We start from the raw sequence: 10696 nt of genomic DNA on the forward strand, positions 1-10696 counted from the left end.
CAGAGGCTCGTTTACCCGTCGCCCGCTCTCACACGGTTAAAGAGACGCAGGCGTCTGCGTGTGTCTGTGAATAAACTGCAACGTCTTCTTCCATCGTTTTGTTTTTGATACTTTGGTTCATTAAAACAAAAACACGACAAACGTCTGGTTTGAGAAAAACGCTTCAGTGTCACAGTAAATCTCACCTTTAACGTTCTGCAGGAGATTAAAACCAAAGTGTGAGTGAAACTACACCCACTGTTCATCTGTGTGTGTGTGTGTGTGGACACTAACTTAAATCGAGCTGAAAATACCTTTAATACTTTTAAGTTATGGACTGGAATCATGGATGTATTATAAGAACTGGATAGAGCACCGCCCCTCTGGTTGTGTTCATTCCTATGGAGTTGCTCACTCAGCACATATGCCAAAAAAGTTTCTGACTTCTGCGTTTATTTCCTGGTTGTGTAGAGCATGAGCATGCGCAGTAGTGTTACCCCCCATGATGCCTTTCAGCTATGTGAACAGTTCTTATAATACATCCATGACTGTGACCTGTGTGTGTAACAAAGTACAAATACTTTGTTACTTTACTCAAGTTCAATTCAATTCAGTTTTATTTGTACTGCGCCAAATCATAACATCCATTATCTCAAGGCTCTGTACAAAGACATCATGGAGAAATCTGTGACAGAACCAGACTCACAGACGTGCAGCAGCTGCCTCGACCGGTTGGGGTGAAAGAGGAGAGGAGGGGGAGAGACAAGGGGGGAGAGGTAGAGACCAGGAGCAGATACACAACAACTGTATCACGTTCTAAGTTTATACAGGACACTTAGAGTCAGAGATGTGTGATGATGACATGTTCATAGGACTATGATGTCATTTATAGAAGCAGCAGCAGAGACTGTTGATACAAGTTATACTGATAAGCACTTTTAATGATGGCATCATTATAATAATGCTGATGATCTATTCACACCATATTCATATATATTCATATTCACACCCTGAGTGTGAGAGAGTGCAGTCCAGGTCTACAGCAGCATAACCAAGAGCTGCTCCAGGTTTATCAAAAAGGAAATATTCCTCTATTTAAATATTCATATTTCATTGCTCTTATGACTTCTCATGTGTGACATGTCAGGTGTCAGCCTCGTTTCACAGCTGTTATATTTAGTGTTAGTCCAGTTTAGTTCTAGTTATTTTAATCACAGAACAGGAAGTGCTGCAGGAAACGGCTTGAATTAAAAAACAGAAGAAGAAACCTGTTCTAACGGAAGCATTTTTAATCTGGTCCAAGGACGAGGATGAGGATTAGACGTGAGTCATGGCGTCCGTGTGGGCGCCAGAGGAAATGAAAGACACTTATGGTGGAAGAAAGTATTTAAAAAAACAAAAAACGCAGCATCCAAGACAAGAATGTTTTTTTTTTTTGCATGAAATAACTCAAAAAAAGTTACTTGAGAAAGTTTCTGTATGTTGTTATTAACCGTTTAGGTCGGTATAATACATGATGTATTTGTTTGTGTTTCCATAGCAACAGTACCAAAATGACCAGCCCCAAGTTTGTCCAACAGTGAGATAAAGACGTGAAAATGTTCTGGAGATATCGTAGACTAAAACTGACGTAGTTTTTATCAGGTTTGAAGTTTGTAAACAAATAAACAAGAGCTTAATTTTATGAACTGGTCCTTCAAAGTCCAGCTCTTTGAAACAAAGCCTGGATGGTTTGTGTCCATGAAATGTGAAAGTTATAACTTTGTCATAGAGTGAAAACAAATACATCATTGGAAAGGTCTCAGCCTGGAGAGTAACATATGTCAGTATGAAGACTCCACATAACTCCAGCTTTTAAATATTGACCTTTAAACGTTCAACTTGGTGCTTACAGAAAGCTTCTAGTATGGTTGTGAATAAGGTTATGAAATGATATTTCTACTGAATATTTGAAATGTCTGGTACAGCCGAAGTAGTAATCATACTCTATCTAGATAAGGTGTGTTAAGAAAGGGCATAGACGTTGCCTTATTTCTGCTATATTCACTTATATCCTAGAAATTGTGTTTTGGGGCCGACAGTTTTGTGTCCTAAAGTAGGGCTTTAAAATGATATTTCCTCAGAACATATAAAATATCTGGTAAAGCCGAGTTAGTAATCACACTGTATCTACATAAGTACAGTCGTTGTTTTATTGCTGTTATTTTCACGAATATCACCAGTGTTTGGGCCGGTAGTTTTGGGTCTGAAATTGACGGTTATGAAACGATATTTCTACTGAATATATCAGATATCTGTTACAGCCAAATTAATAATTGCATGCATATAGATTATCTTTGTTAAGAAAAAGTAGATATTACAGCCAAAAGAGGAGTCGCACGTTACCGGCCATACCGGGTTGAGTCCTTAGCAACCACCATAGCAACGTACTGAGACGTGAAACAATCAGTAGGGACTTATTATAAAATCATAGCGCCTACATGCTGTGAAAGGTCAGAATAGTCACTGTCTGGTGAATATTTCACCACCTATAGTGAGGCCGGCTAAGCTTTCCTCAATAAAATATAAAAAGTGGGAGGGGGCGCAGGGGGTTCCCTTCTGGGAGCGCATGACGTCACTGGGAATGCCCACTGATGTAAACTCGTCTCACAGCCTTATTATCCGCCTAGTGTGTATCTGAGCCACAGAGGTTGCAGACTACTAGTACAGTACCTATGTGGTCATTTGGTTTGGAGGACTGGTTGTTTTTTAAGCACATCAGAGCAAATCATAGTATAGTATAGTATGGCCAGAGTGTGTATAATGTCTATTTGACCAAATGTAGATATCATGAATTAGAATGATAAATATATAAGAGTTACTTTATTCATCTTCAAACGGAAATTTAAATGTCTGTCAGCTCATCTTTTGACTAGTGTAAAGCCTGATGACTGTAGGTGCACAATATCTCCTGTACCTCCGAGTCCTTCAGTGGAGAGAGAGGAGCCTGTTTCTTTGGTCCATCAAGGTGTTAAGTGGTTGATCCGTGTTGTTCAGGATGGCCTCCATCGTCTTCATTGTGTTTCTCTCCACCACATTCCCCCGAATCCATCATGGCTCCAATTACAGAGCCAGCCTTCAAATAGTATTATCTCCAAGAGCAATGTACCAATGATATTAAAGAACGCTTCATTTGGTATTACTTTATTTAGTGCAAATGAACAGCTTTCGGTGGCAATATTTGGTATGCTCAAAAAAAACATATTAAGACATATTAAGACTCACATTCGACCCCTGTGACTGTTTTCCCAATAGTTGTATCGTAGTGGATTTAATGAAATGACAGTATAGTAATAGTCAAGAAATGGTTGTAGAAGAACACAGTGTGGATGCACACTATCATATAAAGTCCTTGTATCCATTCTCTTCCACTTATCCCTGTTTGGGTCACAGGGAAAACATGCGAGCTCCACACAGAAAGATCCCAGGGGAATCTAATCTCCATCTTGCTGTGAGGCAACAGTGGTAACCACCAAACCACCACGTTGGTGTTTTTATGCCATATGGCCAAAATCACAAATGACATTGGTTTCGTGGGGCTTTATAATCTGTACAGTAGGTGACACGCTCTGTCCTTAGGAACCAAAGTGTCATTTTCTGCAAACTTAACTTTTGGATGGAAATCATATACAATCATGTTAGCATGTACACTAATCATCCACTAATAAAGGGAGTATAGTGAGAGTAAGGCAGTGATGGACAATTTTAGCATTTTTAAATACGCCTCTTTCTTCTGTACAATGGTGCTGGTAGCAGAGAAGCATGATAGATGGTTTAGAATTTCTGACTGAGACAACTGCAGCCTCTTTATATGCTGTAGCAACCGATAACGTGATAACGGCCAATAACGTAATCATTTAAATGTAATAAAACCAATAACGTAATAAATTGCCAATAATGTAATAAAGTTGTTAAGCCAATAACTAGGGGCTGCGGGAATGAGTCGTTAACTGACTAATGACAGCACCGCGGTCTCCATTGGTCTCAGTTGCCTCGACTGATGACGACATTTTTTGGAGGCACACGTCGGGCTACAGAGAGCACTTTGCCAGTATCATAAACAAAGATTATTGGTGTGCATGTGAATGTTCTCAGTGTTGGTATCAAATAAGATATGCTGTGATCACAAGTCATACATACCAGGACTTGCACGGCTCCCACTCCACCAGTTGCAATTTTTGTCCCTATTCAGTTCAAATCTTTGGCTATACCTCCGTCTTGAATACTCTTTCAGGATTATTACACAGATTACATAAAGACTATCAGCACTTTATGACTGTAGATTCTCTAACATGAGAGTTCTAGGAAACGTCAGCAGGTGAATGACTCTGTGTGGGATTATTGAACCTTTAAAACTTTGCATTAGGCAACCCTCTTCACAGGGTAGAACTCTCTGCTCCCTGATACTGTATGTGGGCATTCTGAAAGGGAAGATATGTAGTTATTCTGGTACAGAGCTTGCATGCATCATTGGTAAATGACTGTAATCAATGGACTATAGAGATGGATGAGAGGATAAATATATATGGGCAGTCATCAGTGCTCAAATGAATCAAAATCAATTCAAATGACTGTTTCATAGAAGAGTAGAGCACTTCACAGCAGAGACTAGGGTATTTTTTTTGTCTTTGAAAACCAAGATCACACCAAAATCATGTGTCAGTAGACGTGTCTGTTTACAAAGAATGGACACACTTACTGTATGAATTAAGGGAAATGTGTAGCAATGAGACCAGTGGGGAAAATAAAAGATCACAGTCTCATTCACTGTCAGCTTATGCTCTTACTTAAGAACATCTAAACTGAGACTGAGTGATGACCAAGACTGGACAATGCAAATCCCACACTACAGGACATATTTAAAATGAAAGGTGGAGCATTCAAACTGTAAGCCCATTCATTTAGAGTGGCAACAATGAATCAACTATTGATCAACTACTACATTAATCAAGTGTTCATTTATTTCATTAGGATTTTATCCTCTCGGGTCGGTGTGAATACGTTTTACTCCTCTATGACTGTGTGCTGACTGGACTCTCTAAAACTTTTATGGACAAAAATATCTGATTACTTCATTGTGGTATACTTCAATTATATATACAGTATATATATTTTTTTTAAAACCATATTCAGACAATTATGGATTGACATTACAACACACCTTTCCTTTTCCGTTTCAGCACTGCACTGGGAGCAGGACAGCCTTCTTTCACAATGTCATCTATTACTGGAAAAGATATAAAATATGTGATCATGATTAAATAATGTGCTGACTATTACATCAATGTGAATAACATAAACAATCAAATCTATCAGTTTAGAATTGGAGGCTGCTCTTGATGTGTCAAAAGGTATTTAAATGTTGTAAAGCTCCTGTGGTTTTCTATTGCATCAGAGATGCCTGGCAATGTAAGAATACAAGTTCACCATGAAAGCTCATAACATGCTCTTCTTTCGGGATGAATGGCAGCACACAGTGAACATTGTGGGTAAGTTGTACCCTTAAGGATGACCTGGCTTCAGCATGCTATTACAAACATATCTAGCTGCTGAAGTACTGAATTACTTCTACAACCCTTTCGGACTTGATAAAGTGGATGATTTACAGCACTACACTTGTACTTCATATTTAACATTTAACTGTAACATCCTCCACATCCACATTAATAACGTGAAATACTTAAATCAACTCCTGAAAGTGTCTATGTACCTGAAGCACCGGAAGCCATATGAACACCCAGAGACAATGTGGTGCACAGCAAAACACAGCACAGTGCTGTAAACGTCTGTGCTCCATGCTTTATGGACTATGCACTGTAGAGCATCAAATCAGGGCCCTAAGTGTCCTAACACAGTCTTTGTCCCTGGCCTCTGAAGGTGGGAAGGTCAGAAAGAATCCCAGAAACACAGGCGTGATGTATGATATGATATGTAATGTAATGTAAACAGCTTAATGCTAAGACCTGTTTTCTTCTCTAGCCCTTTTTGTAATATATACATTTCTGCCATTCTTGTACACAATGGGATGTCTGGTGCTGAGAATTTATTAACATTTTCACATTGCACAAAGTCATAATATGGTTTTGTGGGGCTTGCCATTTGTTTCCTACATACCTTTTTCTAAAGCAACTGGGGCAGCTGGAGTTCCTTCTGAGGAATGGGAACCAGAGGTTGATGGTCCAGTTGGGGCTGCTGGTGGCCTAGTCAGGAACTTCACTGATGTAGTGGAGGTTGCTGAGGGACAACCTCCACTGGGTCTGGTGGGGCCATTACTGGTCCAGTTGGGGCCCTTCGGGGATCAGGTGGAGCCAGTGTTTGCTGGGGATCTGGTGGAGCTACTGGTCCAGTTGGTTGTTCGACTGGGGCTGATGAGGGTTCATCCAACTGGCGTGTGGCATCTGGTAGGACCCAGTCTGCATAGCAGAGGAACAGGAGTCATTTTACTTTAGTAATATTACTTGAATTAAATTAACAGCATAATCTGCTACAAACAAATCAATGTAGAAACTGAAATATACATAATCATTTTAAATCATCACTTATGGACCACTAGAGGTGGTGTGTGGTAGTGGAGTGACATGCCTACTAAATGAGACCTGCTTAATGAAACGCAGAACCACACGAAATGTGTGGCGATGCCTGCTCGGTCAGATTTTGCTTTCCTCTGGATGTTTATTATTTTGGTGTGTAGTTGCCAATCAATAGAGCACACAGGCATTGATGAGCTACACATCCCATTCTATATCTATTTCTTCTGCAGAGAGCTGCAAAAAAGTGTGTAGGATTGTGTCGTCTGTATTCACACACAATCTGGTGTTATGCAGAGGTGTGGGCCTGTTTATTTGTGCTTTAAAATGTCACTGCAGTGAAACATTGAGTCAATAACATTCCTTTTTAACGTTTCCCCAATTCACTTCACGCATTGCATTCAACAATGATACCTAAAAGGATCATTTGGCACAATGAAATTAAGCTTCCTAAAATTAGATACTACATTTCATTGTATGACAATATATTCCAAGTTGTTTTTGTCAGTAAGTAAACGTCAGTGATGTTTATGTTATAGGAGCAATGTGCAATAAAGTACAACATTTTAAAATTTGCATTTGGTCAGAAAGTGAGTATCCTGCTCATAGTTAAATTAAAAAAAATATACCACAAAGCATTTTTCCAGCCAGGCTGCTGTCAGCTGAACAGTCAATCACAGTGGACAGCAGGAGAGGAAGATGTTCCATTAATCAAGATTCTCACATTCTCTTGGATCTTTCTGTGTGGAGTTGACATGTTCTCCCCATATCTGTGTGGGTTCTCTCCAGGTACTCAGGCTTCCTCCCACCGTTCAAAGGCATGCATGAAGGGATAGGTTAAGTATGTGTGTGTGTGTGTGTATGTTGCCCTGTCATGAACTGGCAAGCACAAGTACTTGTGTGTGTCGGGTACTTGTGCCTGAAAGATGCTGGGATAGGCTCCAACCCACCCTGGCCTCAACAGTGGTAGAGAATGAATGAATTGATGGATGTTAAACCCAGTTTAGCCAGAAAATTGTGTGGACTCAACAGAAATAGCTTTTTACTCTGCTAAGACCAGTGTTACTAACAAACAAAGGTAAGTATACAGCCCTCAATGTGCATCGAGCACTAGGTTTAGGGTGTTGCCTAAAACGCAATGAGTGACGGGAAAAAAGCTGCACATCTATATAGGTTTGTAAAAAAGTTCCATCTCCTCAAACCTCAGAGTTTAAGCATAGCGACAATTCAATTTGTTTCACATGAATGGGTGACCACAAAGCTGAAAACCAAACACAGAAGACTCACCTTTTACAATAAATAACAGACCATTCTTACCGTGAACAAGAAGTCCATAAATGTCCCGCATTCTGTCCACACATGTAGTAGCGTTCGCCTACTAAGTGGCAACGGGGCAGTAACACCTCGGACACCCAGGTGTTTGCTGTCAAGAGCATTGCCCTTACACCCAGGGCCTGCAGTTTTTCAAGCTAAAAAGGACACACACACACACACAAAAGAAAAGTAAGACATAACATTAATATTTAGAACAACATTTGCAAATTGCACTGCAATAAAACAATAAAAAGGAATATCATAGCAATATATTTGCTTCATCTTGGATGTGAGATACAGTCCTGTTTTTTCGGTGTGTTTGGACCCAACTCTCCCGTTTCTCATCAAATTTGGCCAGTTTTTTTAAAGCCTGAGTTTATGTGGCTGTTGCATATTTTGCAGGTTTTGCAAGCTACATTTATAACAGTGCGACAGGCCACACACTGTCTTGAGGTTGACCCCTGGCCTGGCAATGTCTGTGAGACAGAAAGATAGACAGACCAACAGAAGACAGACGGACTGACAGACACAAAGAGAGGGTATGTGAGTGTGTGTGTGTGTGAGAGAGAGAGAGGTCTGGTTCGTTTTTCAGATCTATATTTAAAGCGCTTATTTGCTACTTTTAATGATCTTAATGATCTTATAAATCTTATATAAATCTTATAAATAAATATAATTTACCTCAATCTCATATGTTTCGTTATTTCCAGGCATGGAACTATGCTCAAAAAAACTTTACTTCTTTCCCACAATCACCAATGGGATCTCTTATTACTGAGGTACTCTCTCTTCCAGTGGCTCGTGGTAGGATTTCAGGATTATTTGACCTCATATCATCTTCAAACATGTCCTCCCTTGTGAAGGTCAAGGAAAGTTGGGAAAGGGAGCTTGGCTTTGATTTGACAGACGGGTGGTGGAGAGAGATCAGGGTCAATTCTACATCTTCTTGTGCTCGTCTTAGTTTAATCCAATTTAATTTATTTCACAGGCTATTTTCAGGTACAAATGATATTTGAGATAGATGTGGTTTATCTCCAGCAGACCATGTTCATATGTTTTTTTCTTGTCCCAAATGAGTCCATTACTGGTCATGTTTTTTTAAATTATTAAACACTGCCCTCAATATCAAGTTAGAACATTCTGCCCACTGATATCCATCTCTGGGGTACCTCGTACTCCATCTAGTCTCACTGAGAAAAACTCTGATGTTGTTGCTTTTGCCTCGCTCATAGCCCGCAGACGTATTCTATTACATTGGAAAAGCGTGAACGCTCCCTTCTACTACTTCTTGGTTAAGTGATTTAATGTCTTTTTTGTCATTGGAAAAAGTTAAATATTCCCTTAGAGGCTCAGCTGCCAATTTTTATGAAAGAAGGGAATCTCTCATCACATATGTAAACACCTTCTCCTCTCTGGACCCCAAATGAATCAATCTGATTCAATTTTTTTTTTATTATTATTATTTTTTTTAGTGAGCACTCTATCATACTATTGTTTTTACTATTATTATTGTGGATTTTCTCTTTCGCCTCCCTCTGTGTTTTGTTCTATTTTGTTTATTTGTTCTTTATATTTATGTACCTGTTTTCACCAACTAGGTGATTACTTGTGTATTTTATTTTTGTTTGTTGTTGCTTATATTTGTTTGTTTTTTTTTTTGTTTTTTTTTTTCTCTCCCTCTTTGTTCTTGGGGGATGTTCTTTTCCTGGTTCTTTGTTCAAAAATAAAAATGAGCAAAGAGCTGTGAAAACGCAAGAAACACAACTAAGGGCAGATGACAGGATGTATGTGAAGAAAAGAGACTTAGTGACGTTCATAACAGGAGTGATCAATAGTACAGCCGAAGTGAAATCAAAAAGTGTTCAAATCCAGCTCATCAATATTTGGGATTATTGGGACTGACATGGGAAGAAGTGAGGGAGAAGCTCACAAATCAGTCGAGCCAGGATGCAACATGTGTGGGTTGATATTGATCATGGTAATTCTTTTACAATGGAATGCAAGGAGCTTGCATAAAGCAATTTATCAAGGAAATGGCGATAAGACCAGATATAGTATGTGTGCAAGAAACATGGATAAAACCAAGGTTAGACTTTGTGGTACATAATGTAAAAAATAATATGGTGTGCAGATTTCAATGGCCATAGCTCAGTGTGTGTGTGTGTGTGTGTGACAGAGATAAGAAAGGCACAGGCAAATAAAGAAGCAGTAGTGTCAGTGTTTTTTGATATTGAGAAAGCATATGATATGATGTGGAAGGAAGGATTATTAATAAAGCTGTGCAAGATGGGTATAAGAGGAAGGGTGTACAACTGGATTAAGTAGAGAATGGGACCCCTCAAGGGAGTGTGATTAGCCCTTTACTCTTTACACTAATGATCAATGACGTGTTCTCAAAAGTACCAGAGGAGATAGGTAGGTCACTCTTTGTGGATGATGGGGCCTTGTGGAAAAGAGGAAGGAATGTGGTATATGTTGTGGGCAAAGTACAAGGGGCTATTGATGAGGTGGTGGAGTGGGGCTATGACTGGGGATGCCAGTTCTCAGTGGAAAAAAACCTAGACAGTGTATTTTAGCAGGAAACCAAGAGAGGAAGGAATGAAACTGAAAATGTACGGGAATGAGCTGCAAAGAGTTGGAACATTTACATTTGTGGGTGTAGTGTTTGACTCACAGTTAACATGGGCAGGGCATATTGGTAGAATAGAAGAGAAATGCAAAAAAGTGATCAATGTGTGGCGATGTTTGACAGGTAGGAGTTGGGGAGCTAGTGTATGTGGCTTTAATAACATCAGTGTTTGATTATGGCATAAGTTTATGTGTCTGAGTGAGATCAT

General features: G+C 39.4%; 1 long non-coding RNA gene across 2 annotated transcripts; it reads right to left on the minus strand.

Annotated features, from left to right (window-relative positions):
• Nucleotides 1-4957: 4957 nt before the first annotated feature.
• LOC122761934 lies at nucleotides 4958-8010 on the minus strand. 2 transcript variants are annotated; one of them, XR_006358631.1, is made up of 4 exons: nucleotides 7863-8010; nucleotides 6133-6431; nucleotides 5180-5245; nucleotides 4958-5056 (listed from the first exon to the last, which is right to left on the minus strand). It is a non-coding gene; the product is annotated as an uncharacterized LOC122761934 (long non-coding RNA). The 2 variants fall into 2 exon arrangements; XR_006358630.1 differs by lacking the exon at nucleotides 4958-5056 and having other exon boundaries at nucleotides 5072-5245.
• Nucleotides 8011-10696: the final 2686 nt, after the last annotated feature.

This window comes from Solea senegalensis, unplaced genomic scaffold, assembly GCF_019176455.1.
Source record: "Solea senegalensis isolate Sse05_10M unplaced genomic scaffold, IFAPA_SoseM_1 scf7180000015104, whole genome shotgun sequence".
NCBI classification, from domain to species: Eukaryota; Metazoa; Chordata; class Actinopteri; order Pleuronectiformes; family Soleidae; genus Solea; species Solea senegalensis.